This window comes from Mytilus trossulus, chromosome 3, assembly GCF_036588685.1.
Source record: "Mytilus trossulus isolate FHL-02 chromosome 3, PNRI_Mtr1.1.1.hap1, whole genome shotgun sequence".
NCBI classification, from domain to species: Eukaryota; Metazoa; Mollusca; class Bivalvia; order Mytilida; family Mytilidae; genus Mytilus; species Mytilus trossulus.
In genome coordinates this window covers 82,526,589-82,540,315 of record NC_086375.1, presented here as the reverse complement: position 1 = coordinate 82,540,315, position 13,727 = coordinate 82,526,589, and positions in this window count along the sequence as shown.

Sequence of the window (13,727 nt, the reverse complement as noted above, 5' to 3'; positions counted from 1 at the left end):
TGTTCCTTTTAAGCAGTAACCTTACGACCAAGGAAACAATCAGAGTGATCACACGCATCAAGACTATTGCATCAACCGGAAGATATAGCATGTATGAAGGTGGTAATGGAATGATACCATAAGAAAAGAGAGTTTACAACGGAAAATATTAAGTCAACCCTTCTTTACTCTTACTATAATAAACTATATTTGGTTAGAAATCTCCAAAACTGCTCTGGGGTAGAACAGTTTATGTCAGAAATTGTTCTTAAGACGTCAGAGAAACTATTCTGGACACATGAAAGTGTTCTAGAACAGGCTCCTTTAGAACAGGCTCTGACATAAACTGTACAGCCCCGGAGTGAAGAAACAATGCTAACCATGTACTTTGTAGATTTGTTTTCGCTTCATTAGGGTAGACTTATTTTGATTTGTGGATAGTTGTATCATTGGCAATCATACCACATCTTCTTTTTTTATATTATACCGTTTAACAACGACTTGTACCCTATAACCACGACCCATACCGTGTTAAAAGACCTATACCGTTGAACATCGACCTATTATACCGTATAACACGGATCTATACCGCGTAACAACGACTTGTACCGTTTAACATCGACTTATACCGTATAACAAGGATCTATACCGCGTAACAACGACTTGTACCGTTTAACATCGACTTATACCGTATAACAAGGACCTATACCGTATAACAACGACCTATATCGTATAAGATCGACCTTTACCGTATAACACCGACCTTTAACGTATAAAAACGACCTATACCGTATAACAACGACATAAACCATATAACAACGACATAAACCGTATAACAACGACCTATACCATATAACAACGACCTATACCGTATAACAACGACATACACCATATAACAACGACCTATACCATATAACAACGACCTTAACCGTATAACAACGACCTATACCATATAACAACGACCTTAACCGTATAACAACGACCTATACCATATAACAACGACATATACCGTATTACAACGACCTGTACCGTATAACACCGACCTTTACAGTATAACATCGACCTATATCGTATAATTCTGAGCAACGACTACATGTATATCGCATAATAACTGTTTTTGACCTATCAGCAAACATTTACTTAAAAGAGGGGGTAAATTTGTTTGTTTGAGTCTGATTATGTTTCAATATTTACATTATAAGAAATAGGGAAAATCTGGATTCAGAATATTTTTTTCTCATCTGCTTGGCCAGAATATCATTTTGTCATCTGTTTCACCAGATTATTTTTTTCATCAAATTGGGGCCCTTTTTAGAAATTAAATGGTCGTTCCCTTATAAGTTTGAATATCATTTTGGCATCCTTCGATATCTTTTATGAATCGTGAATCAAACTGTGTTAATATCCTAAAATAGATGCACAACATTTAAACACAAAAAAAGAGTAAAATACAATATTTATTAGGAAATCAAATAAAATTTCCCCCACGGGACAAGCACGCGTGCTAATGTACCTCAAGTTCAACGTTCTATCACTTCTCCGACTGTGTGACCCTGTGCCCGTTACTGTCCAACTTGATGTCGTCAAGGTTACTTTATCGCATCTTATACACTTATTTGTCTGGTTCGAAATTAACATGACAAAATGTCCATCAAGTGTTGACCGGAGTCTAAACGACAAATGCAAAACAGCTGTATGAAAATATAAAATCAATTCAAGAGGACCTAAGATTTGTCAAAAAGAGGTAGTTTATGAGAAACATAACTAGTATTTATTTCATCTATGGGGGATTTCAATTTTTCAGAATTTTTTTTAACTTATATTCAAAACCTAGTGAATGTATGTGTGTGTCCTACTGATTGATTGATGCTTGTTTTAACATGAAGCCGTAAAGATTTCAGACAAATCGGAGAAACAGCTTGCCGTCGGATTGGATATATTGTTCCGTTCCAATCAAACGTGTCTTCGTATTTATGCATCTTGTATATCCAAACGAATGCATCTCTCATGTATGTGTGTTAAAATGTGAAAGTCAAAACCAGTTCAGCATATTACAAGAAAGTTTGAGTTCAAGAGATGGAATGTTCACAAAATTGTTTAATATTATTGTTTCTTTAATAGTAGATATTTCTAGTAAATGTAATATAATCTGCATTATCTGAATTACATGTTATGACTTTTTGTTGGACAATAAGGAAACGGATCATAAGTTACGTTTTGGAAATGATATTGCATTTACTTATAGTATCTTCCTATGGTTCTTCTGACTTTATCATAATACAAAGAAACATACTTATACATGAAACTGAAAATAAAAAAAACCCCTATGCAATAGTTTGTAATACTTTTTGACTAAACTTGCACATCTGGAGAACATAAAATGTCATGAAATATGGACATATTGTACGTCATATAACGTATGATGGGTTTTCCTGTATGTGCAGTTCAAACAGAGATACCTAATCATACTGTCAATATATGTCTTTGTTTATAAGATAATCAACCAGGTCGCATGGTCTTTTATCGTGTTGACATATAAAGATTAGATTTGGTGCAAATTTAACTGTTAACAAAGATACATTTATAACAAAATACTGTTGATTATATTCATCGAAAGCTTAAAATGCATATAAGCGGAAGCGCCTGGTTTTGGCGTATCTTGGTTCCTTTAATGAGGTTTCACCTTAATGTTTTGATTGACAAGTATTTGGGAACCAGTTTAAACACAGCATCGTAAAAAAATCGCATTTTTAAAAAATCTCGGTCGAAAAACGAACGTAAATTGTATATTGTACATGTAAATAGAAACAATCATTTTTTTTTAAATATTCATTAAATGTATTGATAACAAGGTGAGTTTCTTTCCTGTACATATTATCATACATGTTTTGTTTTGTATTTCATTTTAAACACGAATACATAGTGCATATCCTTTAGCGGATAGTTCAACAATGCTATGCAGCTCTATTCTTACAGTATGAAATTAAAAAATAAATGTTCAACCATTTAAAATCGAAAACAGTACATTTCTATTTAGAAAAAAAAGAAGATGTGGCATGATTTCCAATGAGACAACTCTCCACCAGAGACCAAAATGACACAGAAATAAACAACTATAGGTCACCGTACGGCCTTCAATAATGTGCAGAGCCCATACTGTATAGTCAGATATAAAAGGCCCCGAAACCTTTGGAAATGACAATGTAAAACAAGTCAATAAACTACGACATTTCTCACAAGTATTAATTTATTATTTAGTTCCACACATGCAAAAGAATAATCTTCGCCGATGGAACATTCCAATCCTTTTTACAACAATATGTCTTCACTGAATCCATGCACAAATGATACGATTAAAGTTATTTTGTTTCTATCTTAGGGGACAATTTCCTCCGTTTATGGTACGCTTAGCTACTGTGTGTATGTTTTATAGCATTAAAATGATAAAAGAGGAATGGCAGTGCAACCAATCAGTATACTGATGTATTTTAAGAGTTTTTCAGAGCTTGGCATTCTTCTATCACTAAGTATACCATTGAAGAATTAACGTCCCAAATTCAAAACTGACAGTATCTTATTCATCCCGAAATTAGACTGATTTAATATATTAAAGAAAATTAATAGATTTGATCCTGCTGTTCTGAAAAACGAAACTCTTACTTAACCAACTATTCTGGCAATTTCTTGACAGAAAGATTACAAGCAATTTTTCAAAAGAATGTGACCAGTTATAATATTCTGGAAGATTTTTCAATAACGTATATAAACAAAATTTAAAAATCTACAAATGATGCTTAATAAATTTACTAACCTGTGTTATTTTATATTTTAGCAAACGAAGGATAACTCTGTCAATTATTCACAATAACTTTCTGCTCTTCGATTAATAACTTACTTTTATTGCTGCTCAATTTCCCCAAAAAATAACATATTTTATTTTTGTACGAAGTATACAATTATTTAAGCTTAAATTCAATTATATAAGTGTTAAAAGCTAAACCAAACTTTTCATTTTATCATTTCAATTAATAAAATATTGTATTTGCCATCACTTTGGGGGGTATTTAGTTGCATGTCTAATTATCGTGCATATTTGTAATTATGACACTAATGAACGATGTGTAATATACAAATCTGCATTTATTCTTAAAGATAATGACTGAAATTGTTCAACATGTTCAATAACGACATATATCTACACAATAATTGACAGAAGATCCACCAGTTTGTATAAAACGGGATTTTTGGCTAACTTTATAAAATAAAATAAAAAACAGATGCAAGAAGTGCATTCAACCTGTGACATTATACTTGTGTTAGTATGATACAGGTAGTCCCGGATTCAACCTGTGACATTATACTTATGTTAGTATGATACAGGTAGTCCCAGATTCAACCTGTGACATTATACTTATGTTAGTATGATACAGGTAGTCCCAGATTCAACCTGTGACATCATACTTATGTTAGTATGATACAGGTAGTCCCACATTCAACCTGTGACATTATACTTATGTTAGTATGATACAGGTAGTCCCAGATTCAACCTGTGACATCATACTTATGTAAGTATGATACAGGTAGTCCCAGATTCAACCTGTGACATTATACTTATGTTAGTATGATACAGGTAGTCCCGGATTCAACCTGTGACATTATACTTATGTTAGTATGATACAGGTAGTCCCGGATTCAACCTGTGACATTATACTTATGTTAGTATGATACAGGTAGTCCCAGATTCAACCTGTGACATTATACTTATGTTAGTATGATACAGGTAGTCCCAGATTCAACCTGTGACATTATACCTATGTTCGTATGATACAGGTAGTCCCGGATTTAACCTGTGACATTATACTTATGTTAGTATGATACAGGTAGTCCCAGATTCAACCTGTGACATTATACTCATGTTAGTATGATACAGGTAGTCCCAGATTCAACCTGTGACATTATACTTATGTTAGTAGGATAAAGGTAGTCCCAGATTCAACCTGTGACATTATACTTATGTTAGTATGATACAGGTAGTCCCGGATTCAACCTGTGACATTATACTTATGTTAGTATGATACAGGTAGTCCCAGATTCAACCTGTGACATTATACTTATGTTAGTATGAGATAGATAGTCCCAGATTCAACCTGTGACATTATACTTGTGTTAGTATGATACAGGTAGTCCCAGATTCAACCTGTGACATTATACTTATGTTAGTATGACACAGGTAGTCCCAGATTCAACCTGTGACGTTATATCTATGTTAGGATACAGGTAATCCCAGATTCAACCTGTGACATTATACCTATGTTCGTATGATACAGGTAGTCCCGGATTTAACCTGTGACATTATACTTATGTTAGTATGATACAGGTAGTCCCAGATTCAACCTGTGACATTATACTCATGTTAGTATGATACAGGTAGTCCCAGATTCAACCTGTGACATTATACTTATGTTAGTATGATACAGGTAGTCCCAGATTCAACCTGTGACATTATACTAATGTTCGTATGATACAGGTAGTCCCAGATTCAACCTGTGACATCATACTTATGTTAGTATGATACAGGTAGTCACACATTCAACCTGTGACGTTATACCTATGTTAGGATACAGGTAATCCCAGATTCAACCTGTGACATTATACTTATGTAAGTATGATACAGGTAATCCCAGATTCAACCTGTGACATTATACTTATGTTAGTATGAGATAGATAGTCCCAGATTCAACCTGTGACATTATACTTATGTTAGTATGATACAGGTAGTCCCAGATTCAACCTGTGACATTATACTTATGTTAGTATGAGATAGATAGTCCCAGATTCAACCTGTGACATTATACCTTTGTTAGTATGATACAGGTAGTCCCAGATTCAACCTGTGGCATCATACTTATGTTAGTATGATACAGGTAGTCCCAGATTCAACCTGTGACATTATACTTATGTTAGTATGAGATAGATAGTCCCAGATTCAACCTGTGACATTATACCTTTGTTAGTATGATACAGGTAGTCCCAGATTCAACCTGTGACATCATACTTATGTTAGTATGATACAGGTAGTCCCAGATTCAACCTGTGACATTATACTTATGTTAGTATGAGATAGATAGTCCCAGATTCAACCTGTGACATTATACTTATGTTAGTATGATACAGGTAGTCCCGGATTCAACCTGTGACATTATACTTATGTAAGTATGATACAGGTAGTCCCAGATTCAACCTGTGACATTATACTTATGTTAGTATGATACAGGTAGTCCCAGATTCAACCTGTGACATTATACTTATGTAAGTATGATACAGGTAGTCCCAGATTCAACCTGTGACATTATACTTATGTTAGTATGATACAGGTAGTCCAAGATTCAACAAGTGTACATACAAAAATAAAGCATGTAATTTTCATGTAAATTCTTTTTTCTTTTAATTATATATATAGCGTTCTATGTTAAACTGTGTTGCATATATACATGTAGTATACGGTTAACCTGTATCAAACACTAAAATAAACAGTGTCGTTCATTTATATAAGTTGTTATGTTCAAGACTAACCGTGTGGAATGTCACATGCGGGGTGTCGGCTATGTTTGATACGGGGTAACGGGTTAGAAGCGACGAAAAACGATAAAGGTGAATTCAAATATCAAAATTTCATTTTTGCGAATTTTTAGTACCAAATACAGTATTGCACAGAGGAACCAAAACATAATCTATCTCCAAAAAGCAGAAGCAGACGTTTGTAGTGATTTGTTTCCTCAAAGATATCTCCCTAGTTTTTCGTGTTACACTAGAAAAAATACAAAAATGTATAAAGGATTGAACCTTTCGGTATCCGAGAATTCTTTTTTTTGGATTTCGGAACGTCGGGATTTACTTTATTTAAATTCGGGACCTCGGGATTTCGTGTTTTTATGTCCGGGATTTCGGGATCAGGACCCTTCCTATCCCCCCTCATCTATCTTTAAAAAAAATAACCGACACATTTGAATTTATTATATGTTTTACATATCATTTTATGAATTTATGGTCAATAAAATTGCCGTAAACGTGACAGTTAAAGTTTGACAAAATTGAGACCAATTACAAGATAATTCAGTTACAACGTGTAACACATATTGCAAAACAAATAAACTGACGAATACAGGCAACAGTATTATGCCGCTGTTCAGTAGACACGGTAATAAAACAAAAATCTATATTCTTATAATCCCACACATATTTGAAAAAAAAGGTTATTTGAATGATGATTATACATGGATACTTGAAACAGTGACATATTCGACTTTCTCAACGAGTATCACGAACTGACAGCGAAGGCAGATAATCTTTAAAACATCTCTCAAAAGGTAACGCAATTCAAATGGCGACATATTGTGTAGTTCATTATTTAAAGACATTCGTAGAGTAAAATGAATAAGGAATCAAATGATAATTTATTATCTAAATGGAAATGTATAACTTATGATTTAGAGATAACAAGGATTCGTCAATTTCCAAGTTCACAAAAGGACCGCTCTGCGACATCCACCGACCAAACGTTAAACTTCAGACTTATTATTAAGCACTTTCCAAAATGTATTTCATAAGCAGACATTTTCGTAAACATTTATTTACTTTTTGGCAACACAGTTTTGTGACGGGATGTACGTCACCATATGACCGGCTACTGTGCATCTTTAAAATCAAAATACATTGTATTAAAAATTCAGATTTCTTACCAAAAGGGATATTCGCCTTATAAATCAAATATGATCAGCAACATTGTTCTTTTCATTTTTTCCTGATTTTAATAATTCTGTTTTATGCGAGAAACCCTGTACCAAAATGAACGTACCTTATTTTTAACTTAACCTTTTAAGAGTCTATCTGTCCTTGCCACGTTCATATGCATGATATGGTTCTTGTATTTATTTCCAACCTTGGTCGTAATGCCTGGGTCTGTAGTTTCAGTGATCGTAATATAATCTATGTACAACTATTAAAATATTTTATCGAAATTTAAAATAGAATGGTAGTTTTTTTTATGAAGGGAACAACTCATTACTTTTCATCAACTTTATTACACACTTCAGGATTTAAGGCAGAAATATTCCATCTACAAATGTTGACTCACTGTTAGAATTCCATAATAAATGTCATGTAAAACATTTAATCAATATACATCAATAATGACCTCCAAAGAAGCCACATTATTGATACAAAAATTGTTGTTAATTGGGCCTAAATGCACAGTGCAATTATAACAAGCAGTTGTAATGTATACCACTACTGTCAATATAAGTAGCGTTATTTTTTGGTAAAGGTAGATAAATCAATTCAAAATAAGTTAAAATGTATTCTTATACGTTTGTTAAGTACAAACTAATAGTTTGTATAGACGTCTTAATAAAAACAGATATAAAAACATCAAGCATTTCCATGGACTTGAAAGGTAAAATATACTTTAGAATTATGATGCTTTTATTGTAGCGATGTAATCATGGTGAAAATGTACTAATCGAGTTAAATTTACCAAGCTAAACTCCAGTACTCTCTAGGTAAATCATTTACAAAAAAGAAACACAGGTATACCCTTTGTATGTAGTGGGTGTCTTTGTCCAATGAACTTAAAGCGCTCAACATTATGTCAATGCTCTTCAGCCTCGTACTTTATTTGGCCTCTTTAAATGTTTTGGATTCGAGCGTCACTAATGAGTCTTTTTGTAGACGAAACGCGCGTCTGGCGTATGTACAAAATTTAGTCTTGGTATCTATGATGAGTTTATTTATGTCAAAGTACTAAATAATAGTCCAAGGAATTGTGTACCTTAGTTAAAATCTTATTTACTGCATGTGCTAATTATATAAACTTGCAATTACCTAATCAAGTAATTAATTAATATCTATATACGGATATAGTCAAAAAAACTTTGCTTTTATACTGTGACGTATCGATATATTTTTGGAAAGGAAAAATCTGAATTTACCTATGGACTATTTCAAGGGTATTTAATTTCTAAAATCGTGACTATAAAACATATCTTTATAACCCTTATTATATATTCAATTTTACTGTAAAACAGTGACGTAATGACTAAATTCTGTCCACCCTTAGAAATGATCAGACCATAATATGCTAGTATGTGTGTCAACATGATTATTAATTCTTTTCCAAACTCTAATGTTTGTTGTTTTAAATTCTTGGTAGTAATTACTATGTCACCTTCTTCAATAGTTTTACCGCCGCCATCATTATTTGGTTACCCTCAATTAATTATCTGTCTAACATAATTCTTGTAATTCATTTTTACAATTCCACATTTGGATATTACACATAAAAAGTAATGTATAGAAGAGAAAAAAAATATCTATAGAAAAATTATTACTCCATTAACACTATTTGGAACCGTTAAAGAAAATATTTAATGATTAAAAATTATGGCTGTGGAGTACTACTGATTTCAACTACATAAGTGGAAAAAACTCCTATAAAGGGTGATTTAAAACACTTCGACTTAAATGGATTGAAATTGCGCATTATTATAACAATTTAATAGGCAAACGCATCATAGAATTACCTGTTACTGTTTCTTTTGAATAGAGATACCAAGCAAAATTAAAAATTACGAACATGACCTTGACCTTTGACCTTGACCTCAATTTCATCCAAATGGACCAAGTACTTCATATCAAAAGACTTGAGGTCTCTATGAATTATAATGTATTGATTTATATGACGTATGTTAAATTTTTAAAGGGAAATAACATTAATAAAAAAAAATGGAACTTATATAAGAATCACTGTTAGGCTACAAAAGGCGAAAGGGGGAATTCCCATCACTGTGCGACATCATTATGACACCAAATTCAGTATGTTTTAAAACACAAAAAAATCCACCTCAGATGGCAGAAGAAGAAAAAATTATCAAGACAAAAAACAAAAAGTGAAAAGACCTAATTACGGTAAAGGAATACACAAAAAGACATAAACCTGTGAATAACAATACTTGAAATGGTGTTACAAATCTCATCAAAGAAAAAACATCTGATATTTTAGAACATATATATATAAAGTACCATATATCTACAAACAGAAAACATTTTATATTATGTCACAAATGCATACAGAAGAGCAATATTGAATGATGTTACAACAATAGGAAACATAAATTATATCAGTATCATATGTTTTATGTTGTACAGCTATTACAAAAATAACTCATTAAAATTTGAAATAAATGGTTAAAAATTGGTAGGGTAGTTTGTTTATAGCAACGTAATTCTGTATATGGACATTTAATCACGATAAAACACAATGAAATTGAGAAGAAGAAGGAATGTCTTTATGCAACTTTAACTTACGTTATTCATGTATTTCCTTTATTACCGTGTGCTGTATATCCATCGTTTAAAACCCATCATGCATATATACGTATCATCGGAAACTAGCCTTTTTTACATAATACTCCTTAAACATATCATCGTTACTCATTTACCAAAATTTTCATCATGATCAGATAATTGAACTACTTTCTGTAATGTGTGCCCAATCATTCTCCCAATGTTAGGACAGTTTTTATACTAGAATCTTGATAAGACGCACACCACCTATTCTAAGTTTTCATTCCTACCAAAGCATCACGTTTGTTATAGACTCAAATTTTTGAGTCGTTCATTTGTATCAAAATGAAAGAAATTATGAACAGACTTTCTAGTTTAGTGGTATTTGCAATTGCAAGATCATTGAGATGTATGAACTCCAAGTACATGTTGGTTTTTATAACGACTGGTTATTATCAATTTATCTGATACTTGAATTCTAGATTTTTATAATTACTGGATTAATTCTTCCTTTTGCTTTTAGATAATAATGTAGAATTCTCATTTATATGAGTACATTCGGAATTCGACCGGTATGACTCGATCAGAACTACTGTAAGTTAAAGATTGAACTAATATAAGGTTTCTCAAATTTAGTCTTATCATTGTTCTTAACCCAGCCACATATTGGTCGGGCCAAATAGTTCTAGCCTTGTCGGCAATTCCGTAATACTGTCATTCTGCAACGAACAGTTGTACGAACTTGATTATAAATGCCTTCACATATTGAGCTAATTTCTAGTATAGCCATTGTGAGATTAGTATGATGAGTTACATATTGTTTTTGCGTTTGATTGGGCTCCTTTGGGGGGTTGGACTACAAAAACCTTTGAAAAGTATGGGAAAATAACAATTAAACATACTTTGTTTTCTAAACGCCTACGCATATTATCAAATTCTAAAAGGAAGTACCCAAAAACTTAAGTTGTATCATCACGCTAAGTATCTGATTCGTAAAAACCATATACTTCGTGTTTCATTCTTTGGATCAAAGTGCTTATGTGCTTTGTCCGTTTAATTTTTGGTGTTTCATTGATTCACATGACGTAGCTCTGTATATAAGTTTTCAATCGAACACTAAATCTTCCTGGTTTGACATCGGTATAAAGTTTTGATTCGTCGAAAATAAAAGCTATTCAATATGAAGACATTATTATATATATTTAAAATTTATTTCTTTTTCTCATTGCATAAAAATTAGACATATTATTTGTTCGGAGAGTTGTATAAATATGCATTGGTGTCCTTCGGTCGTTTAAGCTCTACTACGTTGCTTTGTTTTTTTCTGTTTAAGGTAGTTCAGGGGTATAGAAAAAAATCGACAGAATTTTCTAATACTTTGTGAAATTTAACTTTGAAGTATTGTAAAAGAAAAAATGCAAAAAAAATTGGGGGTCACCGGCCATCTAAGAGATAGTTTGACCTCTGAAAATGAGTGCAAATAGGTTATAGGAAATTATAGGGAAAATGGACACAAATACACTTAGATTGATATTTCAGAGCAAAATAAATGACAGAAGTGGCTAATTTTTTCATACTGTATAGCTTGATGTCTCTATTTTATAAAATTGAAATAAAATTTGGGGGTCACCGGCCATCCAAGAGATTTGTTGACCTCTGAAAATGAGTGCAAATAGGCTAAATGTAGGAAAAACAGACATAAAATCTCTTTGATTGAATTTTCAGAGCAAAATAAACGACAGAAGTGGCTCATTTTTTCACACTGTATAGCTTGATGTCTCTATTTTATAAAATTGAAATAAAATTTGGGGGTCACCGGCCACCCAAGAGATTTTTTTACCTCTGAAAATGAGTGCAAATAGGCTAAATATAGGAAAAACAGACATAAAATCTCTTTGATCGAATTTTCAGAGCAAAATAAATGACAGAAGTGGCTCATTTTTTCATACTGTATAGCTGGATGTCTCTATTTTATAAAATTGAAATAAAATTTGGGGGTCACCGGCCATCCAACAGATTTTTTGACCTCTGAAAATGAGTGCAAATATGCTAAATATAGGAAAAACAGACATAAAATCTCTTTGATTGAATTTTCAGAGCAAAATAAATGACAGAAGTGGCTCATTTTTTCATTCTGTATAGCTTGATGTCTCTTTTTTATAAAATTGAAATAAAATTTGGGGGTCATCAGCCATCCAAGAGTTTTTTTACCTCTGAAATGAGTGCAAATAGGCTAAATATAGGAAAAACAGACATAAAATCTCTTTGATTGAATTTTCAGAGCAAAATAAATGACAGAAGTGGCTCATTTTTTCATACTGTAAAGCTTGATGTCTCTATTTTATAAAATTGAAATAAAATTGGAGGTTACCGGCTATCCAAGAGATTTTTTGACCTCTGAAAATGAGTGCAAATAGGCTAAATATAGGAAAAACAGATATAAAATCTCTTTGATTGAATTTTCAGAGCAAAATAAAGGACAGAAGTGGCTCATATTTTCATACTGTATAGCTTGATGTCTCTACTTTATAAAATTGAAATAAAATTTGCGGGTCATCTGCCATCTGAGATTTTTTTCTAGCAAAATAAATGACAGAAGTTGTTCATTGTTCAAAGAGGGGTTGACCTCTGCGGTTGTATAAAGATGTGTCCTGGGGAGCATCTGGTAATTATTGTGCTTAAACTATATTTGTGACAACATATGAAAACTGTGAGCTGACAGTCTGCTTAGTTTTTATCCATAAGTCTCAATATGACTTTCTATCTAAAAGGTTTTTATGTGTCAATATTTGTGTTTCAATACAAAAGGAAGATATGGTATGATAATTGATTGTTTATGAGGCAACTCTCCGCAATAGACAAAATGACACAGAAGTTAACAGCTACAGGTCAAAAGCCGTTATCGCATAGTGAGATGTAAAAGGCCCTTCAATGACTAATGAAAAACAATTCAAATGAGAAAACTAAAGGCATATAAATGTACAAAATGATGAACTAAAAAAAATATGTGACACAACAAAAGACAACCACTGTCTGAATTACAGGTTCATGACTTGGGACAGGCACATACATAATGAGCCACTTCTGTCACATACATAATGTTGTGAGGTTAATGTTTGAAGGTGACAACCCTTCCCCTTAACCTGGCCATAGGACAGTGGTGTAATTTGGTACAACATAGGGGTTTTATCAATTTGTATTATTCATTTTTGAACTCTAAATCTAGCGAAAAGTAGATTATCACAGATAAATTTTCAGAATGAGTTGTATGAATAGTCAGTACCCTTGTTTTACAAACTTAATGGAGCAAAAACTAGAGGCTCTAAAGAGCCTGTGTCGCTCACCTTGGTCTATGTGCATATTAAACAAAGGACACAAATGGATTCATGACAAAATTGTATTTTGGT